The sequence below is a fragment of the Culex pipiens genome, chromosome 1 (genome assembly GCF_016801865.2).
Source record: "Culex pipiens pallens isolate TS chromosome 1, TS_CPP_V2, whole genome shotgun sequence".
NCBI lineage: Eukaryota > Metazoa > Arthropoda > Insecta > Diptera > Culicidae > Culex > Culex pipiens.
Window position 1 is genome coordinate 59,682,946 of NC_068937.1, and position 17,516 is coordinate 59,700,461.

The window sequence follows — 17,516 nt, forward strand, 5'->3', positions numbered from 1 at the left end:
CGTCAACCTAAGTCGACTCCTCTCAGTTTCAAGGCCGTAACCTGTTACTGACCATCAACGTATATTTCAACTCCGGTCTCCAGCGAACTCCAATCCTGATACATTAACCGACATTGACAACATTTAAATTACAAAAATATATGTACAAGTCAAACAAAATAAATATTTACAAATTAAAATTCAAACAAGCATGCAATTTCTACATTATTACAGCATGCAAAATATTTACAAAATTCAGAAAATCAAATTCCAGAATAATTATTTACACAATAAATTCTTTTACAATCGTACCGAGTCACACCAAGTGACGGTTGATATACATCAACACGCGCGAGTGTCGAAGATCTCCTTTTCCACTCTACTTCGTTATCATTACCATTCGTATCAGTGTGTGTATGGCTCTCACGATTGTGTGCAAAAATTGTTTGTAATCTTCATGCAAATTTTAAGACAACAACAAACAACAAATTAAAATAATAAATAATTACAAAAATAAAATAAATTAACAATCGGCATAATATTTACAAAATTTGCCAATAATTTCCATATTTTAACTGAAAATTAAATTTGTGCATCAGCACTTTCATGCAACATTGTACGCAAGCTCTTATCAAACCTCGATCTAGTACTGCCTTTTCCGATAAATTGATATAAACTGTTTAATTGTATGTGTTATCACTGTTCGGGAAACTTACGAACTGTCAAATGAATCTGTCACACTCTGTCAAAGATGGTTTATATGTGGGAATGAGGCATGAATAAATGGAATGGTAAGTATCGATGAAAAAAAAAAAAAAAAAAAACGAAACTATTGGCACTACGCCCCCCGGGGCATGGCCTTCCTCTAACGTGGGATTTCTGCTCCAGCGCCTCTGACGAGACAGGAGAAACCGGGACCGACGTTTTACTTCACCATCCGATAGAAGCTCAGTGGATAAGGCGGGAATCGAACCCGCGTCTCATAGCATCATCGGGATCGGCAGCCGAAGCCGCTACCCCTGCGCCACGAGACCCAGTATCGATGAAATATTTGGTAAAAAAGTTGAGAAATTGCGAAGCAAGTACTCTCCAAATCATGAGGTACCAACATGCTGGTCAAGTACTCGCTGGTGAATGAATCTCATTCATTTTTATCAAGTAGTTCATCAAATACAGTGAACAAAAAAAATCATAACCTCAAACCTAATTGTGAAAATTGATGATTGGATTTTATTGGTGCTTTAATTATGTTGTGATTGATATTGATTATTATGTTTCATGATTTTGGTTACTTTCCCGAGACACATGATATTCAGATACTTTCTATGTATTCCAAGTCATTATGCTGAAGGCAAATTATGTGGGTTCTGTGATTTCTATTTATGCTTTTATGCTTTCATTCACTATTTATGGTGGAAGGTAGAAAATCGACTAAATTTTTGGACAAAACAGTACAAATCAATAAATAATCATGCAACAAACTAAAATTCAAATAAATTAACATTCAATTCAACTTTTTTACAAGATTTGTACAAACTCCTCACAACTACAGGTGATTAGGAGTAAACTACCTTTCTCCCACGCATTTTCTTTGGTATTAGCGATAATTGGAACAGTGTGAGTGTATCTAGAAGAGATGTTTACAGATACGACTCTCTTGAACCAAAATCCACCAAATAACATCGAGCCAAACTGCTCTAAAAGTTGCCCTAACTCGAGGCACAACTACTCCCACATTTTACAGGCTAGACCAACTTAAACGCAATACACGATCAAACATATTGTTAACGATCATGCACGCTGTTGTATCTACCGTAACATTACCGAACTCTGTCTCACCATCTCGTCAGATGTTGTGTGAGCAGGCTCAAAACTTCTACTTTCTGGATCCAAATTCAGCATAACAGCTGTAACTATGTCCTACGACACTAATAAACATTTCTCCTGCAGGTTCACCAAACTACGTGGCATATTACGAAGGACTGGAACTTAGTCACAACTACTTTGGCCAGGGATGAGCATTGGCGTACTTGAATGGACGAAATAGTACTTCTTAAAGAACATTTAACAGAAGGTAACTATTTGCCAAACTGTACTGCTCGATCTAACCAAAAGCAGCTCAACTAATTCCATCTCTTCTTTCAGGGTAAATTGGCCGTAACAACGCACCACCCTAACAAAGGAACATCGTCCTCAAAACATCTCACACACAGGTAAGATTTACATCTACAAACACTTCACAAACTTCACAAACACAAACGATCTTCATCGTCTTCCTAGACTAGTACCACATTACGATCAATGGTGTCTCTGTGTTTGCATGTCCACTACATCTGAAAATTCGACGAATGATGAACTTTTAACTTCATCGATTCTCAGAGTAGTTAACTACACACACAAGAGACCCAAAACGATCTAAAAATCTTGTTTGAGGACTAACTTAGGTGAACTAGTACTGCAATACTCTGCCTCTCCGAGTATCAACATTTCTTCTCACCAAGAGAAAACACATGGCCAACTCGACCAACATAAACTCCTATCTCTTCACAACATTAACTCCAAATTTGAACAGGTACTAGAAAAGTCTAGGAAATCTTAATAAAAAGAAAACAGATTTTCTAAAATTTTGTTCTTGGGTTAAAAACAAGTCTCATACACAACAAACTTTCATTTGTCATGCAGAAACCTACCACTAACTCTCTCATACTCGTAGCGACTCTCACTACAACATAAACTTTCTCCCTAAACGCTCTCTTTGATTGAAAGCTCTCGCAATTTACTTCAATTATCAACTCTTGTTTCAGATTTATCTCTCATTTTTTCAATTTCATATTCTTTTGCTGATTTGCTCTTTTTCTGATTCTCTCAAGGGGTAATTGGGTTGGAAAATTGGTGAAACAGTTCACCATTCTAGTACATCATTCATTCATCATTCTTTCATTCAAATATCACTCATCACTCAAACACTCAAATTAAAATCCTTTCAATAAATTTGATCACAAGATCTAAAACATTCACAACACTAAACCATTTCGTACAAAAACACTGTTTATTAAATCAAATACTTTTCTTTTTTAGATGTTATTTATCATCGCAAAATTCAGCGAAATGGACTACAAAGTACTGTGGAGTTCACTACCCAAAGCGGTCATGTTGTCATCATCCCACCGGAACACAAGTCCAGATTTGGAATGGAATTCCAATAAAAATTGGATAAAATTGTAAAGAACTACCTAGTAAAACGGTTTTGCACGTCGAAAATAATTTGATAACCTAGAATTTGTTCACGCTCGATACCTAAATGAGCTGATTTGAAATTGTATAATTACTAGGGCTAAGCTTGTGAACTCGCACAGACTGTAGGGAAAATAAACGATTTGTTTTGCCTGGTCTTTTCATTCAACACTTACGAAGGAAACCACACTCCACTGATACGAAAGCCATTCTGGAATTTTGTAAATTTATCAATGAAATCTTCGACCAATTACTATGTCAATGTCTGGTGGTCGTTCCTCCTCACATAGACATCCAAGACCCCTCCAAAGGACCTAAATATCCAAGTATTAGTTGTTCTTCTGTTTGTATTTTGATGTTTGGTCAAGTCCTGAACTTGAATAATGGGCGTTTTCCCAGAGAAGTGGGCATCATGCTCACAATTCACAGATATTCCCATGCACGAATTAGTTAAACTATTTCTAGTTGGGCGCCAAGTATAACAAATGGCTGGCTAACTCCAGCAATGATGAGACCTCCCTTATTAAAATACCTCAGGGTCGGCCTGTTAATCCGAATTCGGCACAAAAGGGAAACACCTGCTTATACCTTTGAAACAAAACACCCACTTTATTCCGGTACTCGCGTGACAGTTTATTTCGGCAGACTCAAGCTGCACTTCCTTGTCCTTCCCACTTCCTTATCCTAGTCCTACCTCACACGTCCTCTTCTTCCTTCTTCCTTGGGGCCCCTTTCCGGAACTGTCACTGCTGCCGCTGCTCGTTCTCGCCGGCTTCTGCTACTCGCCGTCGTTGTCGCCTCCACGCATCCGGGACACACTCCACCGGAGCGGAACGCCTTCTTCTGCTCTTCGCTCGTGCTTGACGGTCAGCTGCTTCAGCTCGTACTCGGACCCTCTCCTCGCCTTCTGCCTCGACGCTCCTGGGTTTGTTGACGGACCCAGGACTTCGGTGGACAAGTCCACCGGATTGCCTGGTTTCCGGCGTCGACGGGTTGTAACGGTTGGCAGATTCGGTGGCGGTTATGGTCGCGACAGGGATGTTCCTCGGAACAAGATGGCGGCGTCGCGACCGGCAGTTCCCACACCGGAACGGTGTAAAGCTACGATCGTCTGGCGTGACGATCGCCGTAGGGGACACTGCGGGTGTCGTGTGGGTCACACGGGCTTCCGGCACCCAGGGTTGGGCTTGCCGGCCAGTACGCGAAGCGTACACACCGAGGGGTCTGTAGGGCACAATGGGGCAGCGTTAGAAGATGGCGGGATGGAGATGGGTTGGCTGTTTCGGGGTTAAAGTGGAATCGTCCTTTACCTGGATGTCCAGTTTCTACGCAGGTACTCCTGCAGCTCGTCCGGATCTTCCGATCGACGGACCCTTTTCTTCCGGTCTTCCGCACCGGTTCCACTTCACTCTCACTTGACGGCGAACGTAGCTGGTTCGACCGTCCACTTCTTAAATCACCAGGCAAGTGACCGATCCAATGGCGCAGATTCTCCAGCGATCCTCAACCTCATCCATCCTTCCCGTTTCGCCCCATTCTCATCCTATTTCGCCCTAGCGAATCCATTGTCCTTCTCGTGGCGCTTTCTGGTGGTGACTAGCGCAACTATTCCAGCGTGCAGCGTTGGTAGCGTCCATTGGCGTTGGACCGCTACTCGAGTGGGGATGTTCCGCTCTCCAGCTTTCGCAGGGTTCCCTTTCGGCATGCTAATTTACGCGTCGCGGAACAACAGTCTCATCACTCTTGAAGCTAACCTAACCACTGGTTACAGATTTTCAATGTTATTTAAATTGTTTTTGTTATTAAGAAAATACGAGAGGTGTATCGTTTTTTGACCCATAGTCACCCCCACTAACGGTATTTCTAACTCATCGTGTTAAAATACAACCAAAATTCAACATGTTTCCAAACTATTGATGAAACTTTCAAACCATCGCTCCATGCAAAGCAATCAATCAATTCAAGATTGATTCGTTTGGCTTATTTGAAATAAATTTATTTTTTTCTCTTCAGCTCTCCAACTACACAGTAAAGCCAACACTGCAGCGCAGCCTTCATTCAACATTTCTGCGGCAATGTGCCCGATTGTCGATAGAAAATAATGTTTACTTTGGACTTGGTCCCCCGAGCAGAGGACACCACGCACGGCCGTTGTATCGCTGTACAACAACCGTCCCGGTATCATCATTTCTCCATTTGTGCCACATGAGCCCACAACTCTGTTGGCGAAGGATATGTGAAAATCTTTCTCAAAACATCGAGAAAACTCCCAGCTTTGGCGCCTTAAACTTTGCGGCATTCGATGATGTTGGCACATTCAGAAGCGGAAAAAAAGAGAAAACTTCTCTCTGCGAAAAGTCTAATTCACATGGTGTATCGGGATGTTTATTTATTCATTCAGATGCCTCCCTTAAGCTCACCATACTTGCTCCCACTCTGCTGAACCGAGACCCAAAATTCAACAGATTGTGTCATCGAACAAAACGGAGTGTGACGAAGATGCTCCTTCTCAAAGGTGGCAAAGGAGGGTGGAAAACTTGGCCAGAATGGACCAAACAAGCACACATTTACAAACTGAGGAAAAAGTCGGGAACTCTTGATATGTCATCGGGGACAGTTTTGCTTACAATTTGAAAGAGTTAAAAAGTTTTGTGTCAGAGCATCAAGAAACAGTATTTGGTGTGATGTAGTCACAAACAAAGCTATGATTCATGAGGACTTTAAATTTTAAAACGTTACAGACCAAATAAAAATAATTTAATTTAATCAAATACATTGTTTGAAAAAAATATAAAATATTGTTCGAAACTCATTTATTATATTGAAAATAAAAATAAAAATTTATTTGCAAATTAATCTAAGATTATCACTACTTCCAGAAATTTTGGCAAAGAATTTGTATTTCATTGTTCGTTGCGGTAAACTCCATTTATATTAATATATTTTTTTCTGTAGAGCCTTAAAACCACTGCGACCAATTATTGGAATGTTGTGGTGATATATATAGATGGGTTTCGTGGCGCAGGGGTAGCGGCTTCGGCTGCCGATCCCGATGATGCTATGAGACGCGGGTTCGATTCCCGCCTTATCCACTGAGCTTCTATCGGATGGTGAAGTAAAACGTCGGTCCCGTTTTCTCCTGTCTCGTCAGAGGCGCTGGAGCAGAAATCCCACGTTAGAGGAAGGCCATGCCCCGGGGGGCGTAGTGCCAATAGTTTCGTTTTTCGTTTTTTTCGGTGATATATATAATATTCCCAAGAACTATAGTTTTAAGAATCAGACATGGAGTTGTCCCTTGTAGGGAATGCCCTTAATTTCCCAAGCTGGCTATTATGGCTTGATGAAAAGCACGACGCCACATTATTACAGTTTTCTACTTTCGTCGATTTTAACGTATTGTAACACTTTCCAAAAATGTCTGAGCAAAATTAACTTTTTAACTCACATTGTAAAATTGGTTCAATACGATACATTTTTGAACAAAATATTTGTGTTCAACCAAACCACACTAATTCTCCATACAAACTTTTGAAAAAACAATTCGGCCCTTGTCTGAATAGGGGGGTTGAGATTTCCTAAAAAAAGTGTCCTCGTCACCGAACTTGATAATATATAAATTTGAGATAAGCAACTCTTGATACATGAAGATTCTTCACTCCTTAATAACTACGTCAGAGTTTTAATGTGTTTCTTATTTTCCTTCACAATTTGACAAACACTTAACTGGAGCTTAAGATTAGGATTATAAAAAAAATCAGCTATCTGCATAAAAGCGAAAACCTCAATTGACAGTAGAAAAACATTGTTTCGTTTGGGTAAATTAAATGTTTATTGCTTTATTCATTTTATTTATTTATTTCACAAACCAAACAAAAAATCAGAAACAAACAACAGATTTTTTTGGGCAAAAGTGCATTTAGGATCAAAAATTAAGTTCAATAGCTTTTATAAACAGCTTTTATACAAAAAAAAAATGGTCATGTAATTATTAATTCTCATACAATAGTCTGCACTGGCCGAGACAAAAAAAAAACGTAACAAACTCGCGCTGATAACGTTTCCCATCATCACACAACATAAAACATATAAAAAACCAGTCCCCAGCAGCCCCGATTGCACATTGAGCGTGCAAAATTACACCGGATGCGCACATTATTAACCTCTGATCAAATATTTTCACGCTGTATCAATGGACCCCAGGCTGTTGTTCGCCTGGCCACTGGCAGTGTACATAAATAGGGTCGCTCATCTCCGTTTCCCTTTCCCTCTGCAGATAAAGTTGATGTCTCTATTATTTACACTGGGTTCCGAGGCCGTTTTCATTTTTGTCGAGGCCAGATATGCGGAATTTATAACGCAATTAAAGCGGTAAATAGCTGTTAAATTGATAGGAATCATGTGCAGATCTGCCGTTTTACGGCGATATGATGTATACGCCATTGAGGTGATTTTGCTGTAGACACGATTTTCTGTTTTTGTTCATTTTTTCAATTTAAAATGATCAATTTAAGGTCTGCTCTGTAGAAACAGTTAAAAAGTACAATAAAAATGTGGCCCCTACAAAATTTCTTGTTTTTTCCTATTCTCTACGATTTTAAACCACAAACATCATTTGGCCGAAAAAATAGCAATAAAAAATCACTACTTTTACTGCCCAATGATGTATGTATACATTGCTCGATCAAAGCTGGCTTTATTTTTTGTGCCAGCTATTTTGAAAGCTGAGCGGATCCCGTAATGCATTGTCCACGTGGATACTTAAGGGGGGGGGGGGGTATTAGGGAGCGTTCTTTTATTACGTAACGCAGTTGGGGGGAAGGGGGTGGGGGTCGGAGGCCGTGTTACGCTCCATACATTTTTTTAAATTTGTATGGAAATTTTTTTACGAAGGGGGGGGGTCTAAAATCCGATTTTTTGCGTTACGTAATAAAAGAACGCTCCCTTAGCGATTGTCTACGCTCTATAAACACATTTTTTGGATGTACAATTGTCCGCAAGGGAGGTGGGAGGGTCTAGAATTTTCAAAAAAGTGTCTACGTGGATGTGGATAAGGTGTCATCCATTAAGTACGTCACATTAAAATCAGCCAAAATTTACTCCCCCCTTTGTCACGATTTCCTTATGCTTTTAACACGCAACGTCACGCTTGCTCAAAACCCCCCTCTTCCCTCAGATCGTGACGTACTTTATGGATGATGCCTAATGGACGTCCCCTTAAGAATTAAATCGAAATAATGTAATAAAATATTGCCCAGTCTTGATTTGGTCCCAAAACCTCAAATCAACATTCAAACAGTATTGAATTTGACTTCTATCAATTCTCAATGTATACATACATCATGATGAGTAAAATTGGCGTATACATCATAGTTTGTTTGCTTAATAAAATTAGCCCCAGAGCAGTTTTTTGAAAAATTCTTTCGTCAGGAGGTAGCTTTTAAGATTCTTTATCAGACTGTACAATAAAATTGAAAATGTCCAAAATGGCGTATACATCATATCGCCGTAAAACGGCAGAGATGTGCTCCCTGGTTGGTATGTCCCCGACAAAAGGGCACGGCTCAGACCAGGCCAGTGTCCGCGGACGGAAGAGCATCGAACGGTTGATCGGTACAGTGTCCTCTGTGCTGTGCGGTCCAAATGAGCCATAGAAGTGAACCTAATTTAATTACGCGCCACGGTTCGTAACGATCCGCATTGATGCGACAACGGACCAACGACCACCAATCGCTGACTACACGTGGTTGAGTTCAACTCAGTCTCCTCGCTAAATGTCGAATGGTTTTGGCAGTTTTAGGGAAATTACAATCGTCCTCCTCCTCCTCACCGGTGGCGGTGTGAAACGTGATGTAAATTAGCGCAATTCACTTTTATCACAACATATGTGGTCGTTTAAAATTCAAATAATTGCCCGTACAATTACGGTGACCCCGGGCCTAAGGCCAGCCTGCAAACCATTAGTCAGTATGAATAATAGATTTCGGCTGGTCGAATTTTACTGCAAAATTCAAAATAGTTATTATTATGCACGGATGATGGGTAAAACAGCGCGCGCAAATTACACCAAATGCTAATATTGGCAGGTGGGTAAATATGTGATAATTAATTGCACAATATTTACGATGTGGATTAATAACACGCCATTTGAGATTGAACGTGCAAATTTGTACGTTTTGCATTTTACCAAAGCATGCAGTACTTTTGAAGAGGTGTCTGAAACCTATATTTGTATCAATTCATTCTAAGCAGGGTTGTGAGAATATACAACTCTCAATTCTCAGCGACCTCAATTATCATGCCCGAAATCTCATCTACCAACTTAGCTTCTTCTTCTAACGCATGAAAATAGTGTGAAAAATTAATGCAAAATAAAAAAAAATCATTATGTAAAAAAGTTTACGCAAATCGGAGAATCAACCAATCGATCCCAACCTGACTCTTTTGAAAATATTATTTATCTATTCAGATTTTCTTTTCAATACACGTTTATTCTGTCAAAATATTGTTGAGTGTCCAATAGGATGCCCAGTAAAAATGACCCCCTGCTCCAAAGTTGTAGAGCATTAAATTTTCAATAAGAATCTCACTTTTGGGAATATTTGGATGGAAGTAGCGCACCATGCAGACCAAACAGTAAGAAAATTGGGGTTTCCATACATTTTTTTCGATTTTTTCTATACAAACTTCACCTCCGATTATCAATGGGTAAATGATGACCGATTTTGCTCATATTTGGCCCAGAGTCCTAAAATAGGTCAAGGTCAAGCGATGTTTTAAAAAAAGTCCCATATTCTGGGCACCCTAGTGTCCAATCACAATCGGTGATTTTTTAGCTCAAACCACCCTGATGACTCAGTTACCGAATCCTGCTCGCCAAATGGCTAAATGTGATCAAAGACATCCAGGGGATGCCAAAGTTTAAAAAATAACAGCATAGGAAAATTAAAGAAACTCAAAATATTTCTAGAGCAAATCCTGTAAATTTTCTTTGAATGTGGCATGACAATTTGTGAAAACTTGAAAATGTTTTCTTTATTTGTTGGATTTGATGATACAGTACTTGTTCGGTAACTGGGCTGAACAAAAAATAACGAGGGGACTACCGATGCATAATATTTTCTATATGAAATATAAAAATGAAAGTTACTGAAATAGTTTACAATGATTACTTTTCACATTTCTTCAATTGTGACTTTAAATTACATTAAAGTTTGAAATATATATATATATTTTTTTTTATTCATTAAACATGATTTTTGCATCCAACGGATGATTTCGGTTTGCTTTGGTTTTTGACGTTTGTCTGCTTTTTAACTGGACTACGGACCAGTTATCGAGCGCCCAGTTAAACAACGCCCAGTTACCGAACAACTACTGTACATCTATCCAGTGACCCTTCGTTCATGTAGCATTTTTATTGTTTTTGCTTTTGTCTGCTTTATAACTGCCGATGTTCACATGAATGTCCCAAAGATAATTAAAACTATAGAATAGACCGAATAACATCATAACTTCACAACTTCCTTGACAATTTAGTTGTATTTTTTATGCTGCTAAAATACTAAAAATACAGTAACCCGAAAGCATTCACCGCTTTTACAAATTCATTCAAACAAACAAAAAATCTTCCAACCATCTGCGTGGACGCGAAAAGGGACATCACGCCTTCCTTGCCGGCGTGAGTAAATCGGTGTTTAAAGAAGCGTGAAATAAACTGCTTTGCAAATTTATCTCAAGCTAATCGAGATCTACTTTTCCGCATATTATACGAGAGACGAGCTTCTTATCCCTTCCATTACGTTCCCAAAGAAGCCGGCCATTTAGCTCATCTGCTCGACGGCTTTGGACGCAGCAGAGTGAGGAAAGTATGTCGTTTCGTTAAGTCCGTTTTTTTTCTTTACTTTTATTTTGAGGGTTACAACTAGGGTATGCGTCAATAAACTGTAATCAATTTCAAGGCTGAGTTGTTTTTTTTTGTCCCTCACTCAAGACAGATGATATCATGCACTTTTTTGACAGATTCATTTCACAGGACTACATATTTTTAGTTTTTCTGAATTTAAATTCACACATTTTGATCTGCATCACTTTAGATTTAATTACTATTAGCCAATAAAAAATATTACAAAAGCCGACTCTGTCCAAATCAGGGGGCCAATCCATAAAACATTAAAATTTAAAAGGAAACATATATCTAATCAACTGAAAACAATTTTAAATGCATTTTCCGCGTTTTAAATCATACTTAGCATGTCTGATCGATCTAAAATATTTTAAATTTTTGTGGAATTCCAATGTACGCACCGCAAAATGTTTTTTTTTTCGGCGCATTTTAAAACACTTTTTTTCATTCAAATGTCAATATCAATTTTTATATTTTTTTAGCATACCGTCAGTGGGGGTGACTATGGGTCAAAAAATGATACACCTCACGTAATTTCTTAATAACAAAAACAATTTAAATAATATGTTCTTAGATAGTTTACTAACATTTTCCCAAAATATAGTGGATTTTGATGAACACTACCTTAAATGCCAATAGTTTGAAAATTAACCCAATCTCACCCCATAGAGGGGGTGACATTGGGTCAAATGAAACTAAAATTATGCTCAAATACAACGATATGGTAAAAACAAGTAATCCAACAGTGTTTCTTGTTCGAGGGAATCGTATTGTCACGCTACAATGTTTGAAGTGGAGATGCGAGAAAACAGATTCTGTTTTGTTTATGAGCTGATTTCTGCTCATTTTTTTATTTATTTTTTTTTTTTGTTGTGGTACGATTCGAAAGACAGTTTACAAAATAAGAAAAAATATAAGTTATAGAACGTCCATGATGAAATGGTGGTTTTCTCATAATTAATAACGCCGATGTGGTTAGTTAGACTGTCCAAAATGTTCTGATTTTATTGTAATCGAAAAGTCCCCTAGAGCTTCACACATGAGGTACTAAGGTTTTGCTTACTGAGCATTAATCGAGCTACTTGCTTTAATCGCGGCGAGGTAAACGAAGTTTAGCTTTGTTCGCAGTTTGGGTAACTGTTGTCGGCTGTGCTGACGATGTTGGTGGCGTCGATCAATTATGCGGAAAGCAATTTCCGTAACTTATATATTTTTTAGGATATATGAGTTTTTTAAAGCAGTTAAGCCAATAACTGATTCTTATCTTACTTCCTATGTCAAACGTATAAACCAATCAAGCAAAAGCTACAGGGATCTGACACGCATGCAGTTTCCTGAAGTCCCCGCCAGAGGATAAAACGTAACTGGCCGAGCTTCCGTGGCCGTAAGGTTACGGGTTTCGCCTTGTAAGCGGAAGGTGATGGGTTCGATTCCCGTCTGGCTCGGCAAAGTCAGATCCCTTAAAAGAGTTAATATGCTCACTGGGAATACTGACCGGTAGGGGATGGGTTTCGACTAGCGGCGTGCTGGGTTTCTAATCCAGAGGTCGTGAGTTCAATTCTCGTACCGGGATAATGAAGTTTAAAAAAAAGAAAAAAAACTCTTTTTAAAGGAAAAAAAAAACTGAAAAAAGTTTTGATTTTTGTAATTTATGTCCGATGCGCATACGACCTTTTCAAAAAGCTAAAAGCTACACATTTGCAGTGTGTCGATGCCTGTGTGCTCTCTTGAACTAAGCTTGCTGGTTTTCCTTTCTAGTTAACATAAGAGAGCACAGAGGCATCGGTGTGTCAAGATATCACGATCTGATCTGAACTACATTTCATGTAAAAAATTACAACATTGCTCAGGGACCATCCATAAACCACGTGGATACTTGGAGGGGGGTGGGGGGTATGGCGATTGTCCACGATCCATACAAAAAAGTTTTTTTTTGTATGAACAATTGTCCACGAGGGGGCGGGGGGGTAACGGATTCCCAAAAAAGTGTCCACGTGGTTTATGGATGGTCGCTCATGGTTCTTACGGTTTTTGCTGGTTATATATAGGGGAGAGTGGGGAGACTTGATCCTCGGGGACACTTGATCCCAAGCCTGTATCTCGTCAGCATGTGGGTAAAACAATTAACTTTGTTCTAGAAAGTTGTGCGAAATTAACTAAAACTCATTGTAGAAAACAAAGCAAAAAATTAAAAAATGTTTAGATTGAGTTACACACATTTTTCTAAAACGAGCTGCAAAAAACTTCCAAGAGATCTTTTTTTCTTTGTTTTGATATGTATTAGGGTGGTTACGAATTTTTAAAGTTCTCAGATCAAGTTCTGGTGTGGTTCCCCTTGTAGGTCATACCCATAGGGACTCTCACGCCAAATTTCAGCTCATTTGGTTGAAAACTGGCTTGTCTCAAGCGGTTTCAAGTTTACATAGAAATTACTATGGGAAATTTTGAATTTTCGTTCATTCGCTCCTACAGGCCTGGGGAAAACATGTAGAAACTTCTAGGATGGCCAGAAATGAGCGGAATCGTCTGAAGAACAACTTTCCCTAAGAGACCAGGTCGATTCGTTCAACCCCCATCGAGCTCAACGGCAATACATCCGGGGTTTTCGGAACCAACGGTTTTCCTTAGAAAAGCATCAAATTTTCCTTAGCATGCTATGAATGGTTGATGAACACCGCAACACCACATGTCAAACAGCTACCACGTGATTGTACAATTTGCACCACAACAGTTTTTTTTTCTTATTTGGAGATTTAGAATACAGCTAAATAGTATCAGGATCACCATAAATGATAATTCTATAGTTCAAAAAGTAATAAAAAGTAATATTTTATAGGCGATGCTAGTGCACGTGGTAGCTGTTTGACATGTGGCGTCGCGGTGTTCATCTAGCATTCATAGCATGCTAAGGAAAATTTGATGCTTTTCTGGGGGAAACCGTTGGTTCCGAAAACCCCGGATGTATTGCCATTGAGCTCGATGGGGGTTGAACGAATCGACCTGATCTCTTAGGGAAAGTTGTTCTTTAGACGATTCCGCTCATTTCTGGCCATCCTAGAAGTTTCTACATGTTTTCCCCAGGCCTGTAGGAGCGAATGAACGAAAATTCAAAATTTCCCATAGTAATTTCTATGTAAACTTGAAACCGCTTGAGACAAGCCAGTTTTCAACAAAATGAGTTAAAATTTGGCGTGAGAGTCCCAATGGGTATGCCCTACAAGGGGAACCACACCAGAACTTGATCTGAGAACTTTTCAAAATCCGTACCCACCCTAATATGTATAGAAAACACTCAAAAATTATTCAAAAAAATATTTGTCATGCATGAATTGTTTGATATACTTATCAACTCCAAAACCCTTACGCATTTGATGTTAAAATTATCGTTATACTATTTTTACAATCAATTGTTTAAAAAAGTGCGTTTAGGGAGACTCGATCCCTGCATTTTTACAGTCACTGGAATCAGCCTCAAGATTATTTAATTGGGCTGGGTTTTCATACATAGTTTCCTTTAGTATAGTTGCACATAACTTACTGCAGTTTGAACTTTTTTTGAAAAGTTTTGTAAACAAAAATTTCCAGCTTTTGTAAACATGGTTAATTTTGGTCTAAAAAATAATATTTTAAGTTTTTAAATATTTTACATACTAAACTTGTTATATTTTGAACACAAACGTACAGGTTTTATGTGAAATTGCTGTAACTTATAGAAAATTAAAAGTTTGGATGAATAAGAAACATTTTGCTTAAGATTTCTTCAAAATGTTGAAAGGGGGATCAAGTTACCCCTAACATTTTTAAAATGCCGGTTTAAAATATTTTTTTAAAACGCTTGGCATGATTCGAAGAGTTCATCTGATGAAATACCCTTATTAGCCAAACATAGATGAATGTTTAAGCTTTCAATTCATGCAAAAAGTTTATAGTTTTGGAGAAATTGACAGAGTTACGTGCGATACAAAAAAAGGGGATCAAGTCTCCCCACTCTCCCCTAAGGCCGATGCAAATATTTAAAAAAGCTTTTGTCCCTCGGCCCTGGCCGAGGTCAAGGGGGGGGGCAAAAAAAATAAAAAAAATAAAAAAATTAAATAACAAGCCATAGTCTTCACATTTAAATGAAAAAAGTGTTTTAAAATGCATTTTACAATAGTTCAGTTGTTTTGCAATCATTAGTTTTCAAAAAATCTAAGATCTGACAAAAACAAAAATTGTATCGAAAAAAAAGATTTTGCATCGAAATTTTTTAAAAAATCTTAAGATTTTTTAATAAACCCAAACATGCTAAAAACGATTTTAAACGCAGGAGAATGTATTTTAATTTGATTTCAGCTGGTTGCACTTGAATTTTCATTGAAATTTTGAAGTTTATTGTAAACATATTTTTTTTGCCCCCTGATTTTTCGGGCCAATTTTGAAGGGGGGGGGGGGGGGTGACAAAAACTTTTAAAAATATTTGTACCAGCCTAAGAGAAAATCGGCAAATTCGATGGAAATAGGACTAAACATACGAACATGCGAAGATTGCCATTATTCTTTAGAAAGTGGTTGATATCACATCGAACAGTAGAAAACACTTTAAAAAGCAGAGTTCGGCAAACCACTTACATTCACAAATCGAGTAGGCTTCCTCACAGCAAACACTCTCGATATTCACCATGAGTGTGAGGGCTGAGTAAATTTAGTCATATTGACGTAGACTTACGTCTTTGTCGAAAGTACTGGGGTGCCATTTCAAAAAACCCGGGCCGAAGGCCCTGGAATATTGCGTCATCCGTCAAACGCTTATATCTTCCTTCCCTCAAATCGAATCGGCACGATTTTGGTTTCATTCGATTCGAAAATTATTCAGCAATTTGCTATTAAATTTTCAATGTTGGCAAAATAGTTTTACTATTGTAACAACTCAATGTTTTAAAATGTTTTCAAAATGCAGAGATTTTGCAAGCAAAATGAGCGCTTCCCACTCACGGACGGGAATGTCAAGTACCTATTTTGAGAGGAAAATCACCCGAGCAACGCGACCGAGTGTCGGTCGCGAAAAAGGAAGGGAAGTAGCGGACTGAAATCATATATAAGAACGCGCGCTCAGCCCATTCTATCATTCACGTCTCAGACGTCGGACCGGCAGCAGCAGCAGGAAAGCTCAGCCCAGAGCAGCAGCAGCAGGAGAGAGAGAGGGACCAGAACTGCAAAAAAGCGCGCATCGCCTTCTCGTCGTCACCGTCAGCCAGTTGCCTCTCGATGGCCGGACCGTTTGGATCTTTCGTGGTAGGGGGTGAGGATTTCCCTACTCTTCGGAGTTGCCTCACTCCCCGTCTCTCGTCCCACCCGTGATGAGTCGGTGAAATGCCTTTCAGGAACTAGTCTTGGTCTTCGGGGGTGACGATTTGCACAGCTTTCTGAGACTGCTCCCCCCCAACCCCTCTCTCTCCCCACACATTATGCTACCAAACTTTCATTCGGTTCGCGAAAAAATCGCGAATTCAAAGGAAGGTTACATGGCAGTTGCGGTCCGATTGAGTTGACTGGAGTGTGTAAGTTCTGTCTTGTTGGGGGGTCCATCTCCCATTTACGATCTTATTCCGTTAATGTATTTCAAGTATCTAGCTAATTCTTCAAAATTAAGATATGGAAAACTCTATGTCCACATCTCATAACTTTACGTAGTCTACGCCATTCCGGTTATGTCTGTGACATAACTACTTTGACTTTTTGAGTAAAATGAGGGCGTGAGTAGGCCGTTTCCAACAGTTTGTTATTTATAGAATCAATAAACCTATCAATCCAAAATCAAACGTCTTTATTAATCAGTTGTACATTCGAGGTAGCGTTGATGTCTATAAATCCGAAGGTTCTGTGTTGGTATTAATTAGGCATAAATATATTTTGTTGTTGTCTGTCTGGTATTTTTTTTTTTTTTTCATTGCTGCAAAAGAAACCTTGGATTGTCGAAGTCCAGCGGCTGACGGATGGGCAATTATTTTCATAATTTTAAGATGGGCGACTGGTCGAAATCCGTTGTGGATTGACCTACCACAGGATAAATTGGAGGCCGCAGACCGGGGCAGCTTCTGCGGGTGGATGTTGGCAGCCATACCAAAAGTAGAATGCCGTGTTGTTGTGGGCAGGGGTGCCAGGTTGCCAGATAAATCTGGCATTGCCAGATTTTTTGCGTGCCAATTTGAAAAAAATAATTTTCTATTTCATCCACACATTGTTTTATTGACGTATTTTGTTTATTTTGTGAAGCTATAATGTATAAAAAGTGAAAATACACTGTTTTTGAACACAAAATTGCTTATTACTTTGAGAAAAGTGGCTTGCCAGATTTTTCCCAGATTTTTTGCCAGATTTTTTTCTCTTCAGACCTGGTAACCCTGGTTGTGGGTAACATCTC

The 17,516-nt window shown here is 38.9% G+C and overlaps 1 long non-coding RNA gene across 1 annotated transcript; it reads left to right on the forward strand.

The window, feature by feature from the left end:
• Window positions 1–678: 678 nt before the first annotated feature.
• LOC120425031 (uncharacterized) lies at window positions 679–3,382 on the forward strand. Its single transcript, XR_005606465.2, has 4 exons — window positions 679–770; window positions 1,930–2,053; window positions 2,125–2,192; window positions 3,058–3,382. It is a non-coding gene; the product is annotated as an uncharacterized LOC120425031 (long non-coding RNA).
• The last annotated feature ends 14,134 nt before the right edge of the window (window positions 3,383–17,516 follow it).